This window comes from Phytophthora infestans, genomic scaffold (assembly GCF_000142945.1).
Source record: "Phytophthora infestans T30-4 supercont1.96 genomic scaffold, whole genome shotgun sequence".
In the NCBI taxonomy this organism is placed as follows: Eukaryota; Oomycota; class Peronosporomycetes; order Peronosporales; family Peronosporaceae; genus Phytophthora; species Phytophthora infestans.
In genome coordinates, this window is record NW_003303663.1 from 247,276 (window position 1) to 257,301 (window position 10,026).

A 10,026-nucleotide genomic window follows, 5' to 3' on the forward strand; every position below is an offset into this window, starting at 1 on the left:
GCCCAATGGCAAAAAGGCGTGCCTTCGGTTATTCTTACGTCGGTGTGTTCGCTCTTATGGAGGGAGTTTGATTTTGATTACGAACGAATATTTGAAATTGATACGGACCCAGTCCCAGAGGAAGCCGGTAACCAATACAGCAGCTTAGCAGGTTGGTTTTACACGACATTCAGGCGTCCGACGATATACAGAGAAGCACTTGCTGCATTTTCGGTAGCGTCGGAGTAAGGCGCGCTTGTCATTCGTGGCATTCTCTCCACGATTGACACTGACTTGCCACCGCGCCGGTGCATTTCGCTGGCAAAGAACTCAGCGTGTTGCTGCTGTGCTCGGTGCCCACGAAGTTCATGAAGACACTTTCTGTGAATACTCCCGTGCAACTCGGCTTTCGAGAGCTCGTTGCAACGTAGCCGCCACGTACAGATGAAATAGAGGCAATCGACAGCAAACTAACGAATCGCAACGGCACGAGTACAGTGCGGACAACTAGAGCGTGCGACCATCCACTGCTTGCATCTGTGCACTTTCATCTGGAAGCAGTCCGGGATACTTAAACCGGTTTTACTTCCGGTTGTAATCAAGCGAGGTCCCAAGTGCCCGAACTGGGACCTTTCCGACACGGTAGCGTTCACATACGACCATTCCAGGGCAGGTCCGCATTTCTGTGATAATACGTCCTAGGCTACATTTGAGCTACTGAAAGCGCTAAATATTAAGATACCTCCAATGGCTGACGACCGCGGCCGGAGAATTCGTTGTCGAGACTGCTAGCTGATGATATCGCCTCAGGGGCAGGAGTGAAAGCAAAAACAAGGAAGATGGCACCTGCACCATGGTCGAAGTCACAACTAGCGTTTTAAGGCTCGTCTGCCGATCGAAGATTAGCTCCAACGGATTGAAAGACAGCTATCTGCCAATGGCAAAGGCGTGCCTCGGTATTCTTACGTCGTGTGTTCGCTCTTATGGGGGAGTTTGATTTGATACGGACGAAATTTGAATTGATACGGACCAGTCCCAGAGAAGCCGTAACCAATACAGCAGCTAGCAGGTTTGTTTTACACGACATTCAGGCGTCCGACGATATACAGAGAGCACTTGCTGCATTTTCCGTAGCGTCGGAGTAAGGCGCGCTTGTCATTCGTGGCATTCTCTCCACGATTGACACTGACTTGGCACCGCGACGGTGCATTTCGCCGGCAAAGAACTCAGCGTGTTGCTGCTGTGGTCGGTGCCCACGCAGTTCATGAGGACACTTTCAGTGGATACTACCGTGCAACTCGGCTTTCGAGAGCTCGTTGCAACGTAGGCGACACGTACAGATCAAAGAGAGGCAATCGACAGCAAACTAACGAATCGCAACGGCACGAGTACAGTGCGGACAACTAGAGCGTGCGACCATCCACTGCTTGCATCTGTGAACTTTCAGCTGGAAGCAGTCCGGGATACTTAAACCGGTTTTACTTTCGGTTGTAATCAAGCGAGGTCCCAAGTGCCCGAACTGGGACTTTTCCGACACGGTAGTGTTCACATACGACCATTCCAGGGCAGGTCCGCATTTCTGTGATAATACGTCCTAGGCTACATTTGAGCTACTGGAAGCGCTAAATATTAAGATACCTCCAATGGCTGACGACCGCGGCCGGAGAATTCGTTGTCGAGACTGCTAGCTGATGATATCGCCTCAGGGGCGGGAGTGAAAGCAAAAACAAGGAAGATGGCACCTGCACCATGGTCGAAGTCACAGCTAGCGTTTTAAGGCTCGTCTGCCGATCGAAGATTAGCTCCAACGGATTGAAAGACAGCTATCTGCCAATGGCAAAGGCGTGCCTCGGTATTCTTACGTCGTGTGTTCGCTCTTATGGGGGAGTTTGATTTGATACGGACGAAATTTGAATTGATACGGACCAGTCCCAGAGAAGCCGTAACCAATACAGCAGCTAGCAGGTTCGTTTTACACGACATTCAGGCGTCCGACGATATACAGAGAGCACTTGCTGCATTTTCCGTAGCGTCGGAGTAAGGCGCGCTTGTCATTCGTGGCATTCTCTCCACGATTGACACTGACTTGGCACCGCGACGGTGCATTTCGCCGGCAAAGAACTCAGCGTGTTGCTGCTGTGGTCGGTGCCCACGAAGTTCATGAAGACACTTTCTGTGAATACTACCGTGCAACTCGGCTTTCGAGAGCTCGTTGCAACGTAGGCGGCACGTACAGATGAAAAAGAGGCAATCGACAGCAAACTAACGAATCGCAACGGCACGAGTACAGTGCGGACAACTAGAGCGTGCGACCATCCACTGCTTGCATCTGTGAACTTTCAGCTGGAAGCAGTCCGGGATACGTAAACCGGTTTTACTTCCGGTTGTAATCAGGCGAGGTCCCAGATGACCGAACTGGGACTTTTCCGACACGGTGGCGTTTATACGACCATTCCAGGGCAGGTCCGCACTTCTGTGATAATACGTCCTAGGCTACATTTGAGCTACTGGAAGCGCTAAATATTAAGATACCTCCAATGGCAGACGGCCGCGGTCAAAGGATTCGTTGTCGAGACTGCTAGCTGATGATATCGCCTCAGGGGCGGGAGTGAAAGCAAAAACAAGGAAGATGGCACCTGTACCATGGTCGAAGTCACAACTAGCGCTTTAAGGCTCGTCTGCCGATCGAAGATTAGCTCCAACGGATTGAAAGACAGCTATCTGCCAATGGCAAAGGCGTGCCTCGGTATTCTTACGTCATGTGTTCGCTCTTATGGGGGAGTTTGGTTTGATACGGACGAAATCGAATTGATACGGACCAGTCCCAGAGAAGCGGTAACAAATACAGTAGCTAGCAGGTTCCTTTTACACGAAATTCAGGCGTCCGACGATATACAGAGTGTACTTGCTGCATTTTCCGTAGCGTCGGAGTAAGGCGCACTTGTCATTCGTGGCATTCTCTTCACGATTGACACTGACTTGACACCGCGACGGCGCACTTCGCTGGCAAAGAACTCAGCGTGTTGCTGCTGTGGTCGGTGCCCACGCAGTTCATGAAGACACCTTCTGTGAATACTACCGTGCAACTCGGTTTTCGAGAGCTCGTTGCAACGTAGGCGACACGTACAGATGAAAGAGAGGCAATCGACAGATTGTATACCAAACTAATGAATCGCAACGGCACGAGTACAGTGCGGACAACTAGAGCGTGCGACCATCCACTGCTTACATCTGTGAACTTTCAGCTGGAAGCAGTCCGGGATACTTAAACCGTTTTTACTTCCGGCTGTAATCAAGCGAGGTCTCAAGTGCCCGAACTGGGACTTTTCCGACACGGTAGCGTTCACATACGACCATTCCAGGGCAGGTCCGCACTTCTGTGATAATACGTCCTAGGCTACATTTGAGCTACTGGAAGCGCTAAATATTAAGATACCTCCAATGTCTGACGACCGCGGCCAAAGAATTCGTTGTCGAGACTGTTAGCTGATGATATCGCCTCAGCGGCGGGAGTGAAAGCAAAAACAAGGAAGATGGCACCTGTACCATGTTCGAAGTCACAACTAGCGTTTTAAGGCTCGTCTACCGATCGAAGATTAGCTCCAACGGATTGAAAGACAGCTATCTGCCAATGGCAAAGGCGTGCCTCGGTATTCTTACGTCGTGTGTTCGCTCTTATGGGGGAGTTTGATTTGATACGGACGAAAGTTGAATTGATACGGACCAGTCCCAGAGAAGCAGTAACAAATACAGCAGCTAGCAGGTTCCTTTTACACGAAATTCAGGCGTCCGACGATATACAGAGTGCACTGGCTGCATTTTCCGTAGCGTCGGAGTAAGGCGCACTTGTCATTCGTGGCATTCTCTTCACGATTGACACTGACTTGGCACCGCGACGGCGCACTTCGCGGGCAAATAACTCAGCGTGTTGCTGCTGCGGTCGGTGCCCACGCAGCTCATGAAGACACCTTCTGTGGATACTACCGTGCAACTCGGCTTTCGAGAGCTCGTTGCAACGTAGGCGACACGTACAGATGAAAGAGAGGCAATCGACAGATTGTATACCAAACTAATGAATCGCAACGGCACGAGTACAGTGCGGACAGCTAGAGCGTGCGACCATCCACTGCTTTCATCTGTGAACTTTCAGCTGGAAGCAGCCCAGGATACTTAAACCGTTTTTACTTCCGGTTGTAATCAAGCGAGGTCTCAAGTGCCCGAACTGGGACTTTTCCGACACGGTAGCGTTCACATACGACCATTCCAGGGCAGGTCCGCACTTCTGTGATAATACGTCCTAGGCTACATTTGAGCTACTGGAAGCGCTAAATATTAAGATACCTCCAATGTCTGACGACCGCGGCCAAAGAATTCGTTGTCGAGACTGTTAGCTGATGATATCGCCTCAGCGGCGGGAGTGAAAGCAAAAAAAGGGAAGATGGCACCTGTACCATGGTCGAAGTCACAACTAGCGTTTTAAGGCTCTTCTTCCTATCGAAGATTAGCTCCAACGGATTGAAAGGCAGCTATCTGCCAATGGCAAAGGCGTGCCTCGGTATTCTTACGTCGTGTGTTCGCTCTTATGGGGGAGTTTGATTTGATACGGACGAAATTTGAATTGATACGGACCAGTCCCAGAGAAGCAGTAACAAATACAGCAGCTAGCAGGTTCCTTTTACACAAAATTCAGGCGTCCGACGATATACAGAGTGTACTTGCTGCATTTTCCGTAGCGTCGGAGTAAGGCGCACTTGTCATTCGTGGCATTCTCTTCACGATTGACACTGACTTGGCACCGCGACGGCGCACTACGCCGGCAAAGAACTCAGCGTGTTGCTGCTGTGGTCGGTGCCCACGCAGTTCATGAAGACACCTTCTGTGGATACTACCGTGCAACTCGGCTTTCGATAGCTCGTTGCAACGTAGGCGACACGTACAGATGAAAGAGAGGCAATCGACAGATTGTATACCAAACTAATGAATCGCAACGGCACGAGTACAGTGCGGACGACTAGAGCGTGCGATCATCGCTGCTTACATCTGTGAACTTTCATCTGGAAGCAGTCCAGGATACTCAAGCCGTTTTACTTTCAGTTGTAATCAAGCGAGGGTCTCAAGTGCCCGAACTGGGACTTTTCCGACACGGTAGCGTTCACATACGGCCATTCCAGGGCAGGTCCGCACTTCTGTGATAATACGTCCTAGGCTACATTTGAGCTACTGGAAGCGCTAAATATTAAGATACCTCCAATGTCTGACGACCGCGGCCAAAGAATTCGTTGTCGAGACTGTTAGCTGATGATATCGCCTCAGCGGCGGGAGTGAAAGCAAAAACAAGGAAGATGGCACCTGTACCATGGTCGAAGTCACAACTAGCGTTTTAAGACTCGTCTGCCGATCGAAGATTAGCTCCAACGGATTGAAAGACAGCTATCTGCCAATGGCAAAGGCGTGCCTCGGTATTCTTACGTCGTGTGTTCGCTCTTATGGGGGAGTTTGATTTGATACGGACGAAATTTGAATTGATACGGACCAGTCCCAGAGAAGCAGTAACAAATACAGCAGCTAGCAGGTTCCTTTTACACGAAATTCAGGCGTCCGACGATATACAGAGTGCACTTGCTGCATTTTCCGTAGCGTCGGAGTAAGGCGCGCTTGTCATTCGTGGCATTCTCTTCACGATTGACACTGACTTGGCACCGCGACAGCGCACTTCGCCGGCAAAGAACTCAGCGTGTTGCTGCTGTGGTCGGTGCCCACGCAGCTCATGAAGACACCTTCTGTGGATACTACCGTGCAACTCGGTTTTCGAGAGCTCGTTGCAACGTAGGCACGTACAGATGAAAGAGAGGCAATCGACAGATTGTATACCAAACTAATGAATCGCAACGGCACGAGTACAGTGCGGACAACTAGAGCGTGCGACCATCCACTGCTTACATCTGTGAACTTTCAGCTGGAAGCAGCCCGGAATACTTATACCGTTTTTACTTCCGGCTGTAATCAAGCGAGGTCCCAAGTGCCCGAACTGGGACTTTTCCGACACGGTAGTGTTCACATACGACCATTCCAGGGCAGGTCCGCATTTCTGTGATAATACGTCCTAGGCTACATTTGAGCTACTGGAAGCGCTAAATATTAAGATACCTCCAATGGCTGACGACCGCGGCCGGAGAATTCGTTGTCAAGACTGTTAGCTGATGATATCGCCTCAGGGGCAGGAGTGAAAGCAAAAACAAGGAAGATGGCACCTGTACCATGGTCGAAGTCACAGCTAGCGTTTTAAGGCTCGTCTGCCGATCGAAGATTAGCTCCAACGGATTGAAAGACAGCTATCTGCCAATGGCAAAGGCGTGCCTCGGTATTCTTACGTCGTGTGTTCGCTCTTATGGGGGAGTTTGATTTGATACGGACGAAATTTGAATTTGATACGGACCCGTCCCAGAAGAGCAGTAACAAATACAGCAGCTAGCAGGTTCCTTTTACACGAATTCAGGCGTCCGACGATATACAGAGTGTACTTGCTGCATTTGCCGTAGCGTCGGAGTAAGGCGCACTTGTCATGCGTGGCATTCTCTTCACGATTGACACTGACTTGGCACCGCGACGGCGCACTTCGCCGGCAAAGAACTCAGCGTGTTGCTGTTGTGGTCGGTGCCCACGCAGTTCATGAAGACACCTTCTGTGGATACTACCGTGCAACTCGGTTTTCGAGAGCTCGTTGCAACGTAGGCGACACGTACAGATGAAAGAGAGGCAATCGACAGATTGTATACTAAACTAATGAATCGCAACGGCAGGAGTACAGTGCGGACAACTAGAGCGTGCGACCATCCACTGCTTACATCTGTGAGCTTTCAGCTGGAAGCAGCCCAGGATACTTAAACCGTTTTTACTTCCGGTTGTAATCAAGCGAGGTCTCAAGTGCCCGAACTGGGACTTTTCCGACACGGTAGCGTTCACATACGACCATTCCAGGGCAGGTCCGCACTTCTGTGATAATACGTCCTAGGCTACATTTGAGCTACTGGAAGCGCTAAATATTAAGATACCTCCAATGTCTGACGACCGCTGCCAAAGAATTCGTTGTCGAGACTGTTAGCGGATGATATCGCCTCAGCGGCGGGAGTGAAAGCAAAAACAAGGAAGATGGCACCTGTACCATGGTCGAAGTCACAACTAGCGTTTTAAGGCTCGTCTGCCGATCGAAGATTAGCTCCAACGGATTGAAAGACAGCTATCTGCCAATGGCAAAGGCGTGCCTCGGTATTCTTACGTCGTGTGTTCGCTCTTATGGGGGAGTTTGATTTGATACGGACAAAATTTGAATTGATACGGACCAGTCCCAGAGAAGCAGTAACAAATACAGCAGCTAGCAGGTTCCTTTTACACGAAATTCAGGCGTCCGACGATATACAGAGTGTACTTGCTGCATTTTCCGTAGCGTCGGAGTAAGGCGCACTTGTCATTCGTGGCATTCTCTTCACGATTGACACTGACTTGGCACCGCGACAGCGCACTTCGCCGGCAAAGAACTCAGCGTGTTGCTGCTGTGGTCGGTGCCCACGCAGTTCATGCAGACACCTTCTGTGGATACTACCGTGCAACTCGGTTTTCGAGAGCTCGTTGCAACGTAGGCGACACGTACAGATGAAAGAGAGGCAATCGACAGATTGTATACCAAACTAATGAATCGCAACGGCACGAGTACAGTGCGGACAACTAGAGCGTGCGACCATCCACTGCTTACATCTGTGAACTTTCAGCTGGAAGCCGTCCGGGATACTTAAACCGTTTTTACTTCCGGTTGTAATCAAGCGAGGTCTCAAGTGCCCGAACTGGGACTTTTCCGACACGGTAGCGTTCACATACGACCATTCCAGGGCAGGTCCGCACTTCTGTGATAATACGTCCTAGGCTACATTTGAGCTACTGGAAGCGCTAAATATTAAGATACCTCCAATGTCTGACGACCGCGGCCGGAGAATTCGTTGTCGAGACTGCTAGTTGATGATATCGCCTCAGCGGCGGGAGTGAAAGCAAAAACAAGGAAGATGGCACCTGTACCATGGTCGAAGTCACAACTAGCGTTTTAAGGCTCGTCTGCCGATCGAAGATTAGCTCCAACGGATTGAAAGACAGCTATCTGCCAATGGCAAAGGCGTGCCTCGGTATTCTTACGTCGTGTGTTCGCTCTTATGGGGAGTTTGATTTGATACGGACGAAATTTGAATTGATACGGACCAGTCCCAGAGAAGCAGTAACAAATACAGCAGCTAGCAGGTTCCTTTTACACGAAATTCAGGCGTCTGACGATATACAGAGTGTACTTGCTGCATTTATCGTAGCGTCGGAGTAAGGCGCACTTGTCATTCGTGGCATTCTCTTCACGATTGACACTGACTTGACACCGCGACGGCGCACTACGCCGGCAAAGAACTCAGCGTGTTGCTGTTGTGGTCGGTGCCCACGCAGTCTATGAAGACACCTTCTGTGGATACTACCGTGCAACTCGGTTTTCGAGAGCTCGTTGCAACGTAGGCGACACGTACAGATGAAAGAGAGGCAATCGACAGATTGTATACCAAACTAATGAATCGCAACGGCACGAGTACAGTGCGGACAACTAGATCATGCGACCATCCACTGCTTGCATCTGTGAACTTTCAGCTGGAAGCCGTCCGGGATACTTAAACCGTTTTTACTTCCGGTTGTAATCAAGCGAGGTCTCAAGTGCCCGAACTGGGACTTTGCCGACACGGTAGCGTTCACATACGGCCATTCCAGGGCAGGTCCGCACTTCTGTGATAATACGTCCTAGGCTACATTTGAGCTACTGGAAGCGCTAAATATTAAGATACCTCCAATGTCTGACGACCGCGGCCAAAGAATTCGTTGTCGAGACTGTTAGCTGATGATATCGCCTCAGCGACGGGAGTGAAAGCAAAAACAAGGAAGATGGCACCTGTACCATGGTCGAAGTCATAACTAGCGTTTTAAGGCTCGTCTGCCGATCGAGGATTAGCTCCAACGGATTGAAAGACAGCTATCTGCCAATGGCAAAGGCGTGCCTCGGTATTCTTACGTCGTGTGTTCGCTCTTATGGGGGAGTTTGATTTGATACGGACGAAATTTGAATTGATACGGACCAGTCCCAGAGAAGCAGTAACAAATACAGCAGCTAGCAGGTTCCTTTTACACGAAATTCAGGCGTCCGACGATATACAGAGTGTACTTGCTGCATTTTCCGTAGCGTCGGAGTAAGGCGCACTTGTCATTCGTGGCATTCTCTTCACGATTGACACTGACTTGGCACCGCGACGGCGCACTTCGCCGGCAAAGAACTCAGCGTGTTGCTGCTGTGGTTGGTGCCCACGCAGTTCATGAAGACACCTTCTGTGGATACTACCGTGCAACTCGGTTTTCGAGAGCTCGTTGCAACGTAGGCGACACGTACAGATGAAAGAGAGGCAATCGACAGATTGTATACCAAACTAATGAATCGCAACGGCAGGAGTACAGTGCGGACAACTAGAGCGTGCGACCATCCACTGCTTGCATCTGTGAACTTTCAGCTGGAAGCAGTCCGGGATACTTAAACCGTTTTTACTTTCGGTTGTAATCAAGCGAGGTCTCAAGTGCCCGAACTGGGACTTTGCCGACACGGTAGCGTTCACATACGGCCATTCCAGGGCAGGTCCGCACTTCTGTGATAATACGTCCTAGGCTACATTTGAGCTACTGGAAGCGCTAAATATTAAGATACCTCCAATGTCTGACAACCGCGGCCAAAGAATTCGTTGTCGAGAGTGTTAGCTGATGATATCGCCTCAGCGGCGGGAGTGAAAGCAAAAACAAGGAAGATGGCACCTGTACCATGGTCGAAGTCACAACTAGCGTTTTAAGGCTCGTCTGCCCGATCGAAGATTAGCTCCAACGGATTGAAAGACAGCTATCTGCCAATGGCAAAGGCGTGCCTCGGTATTCTTACGTCGTGTGTTCGCTCTTATGGGGGAGTTTGATTTGATACGGACGAAATTTGAATTG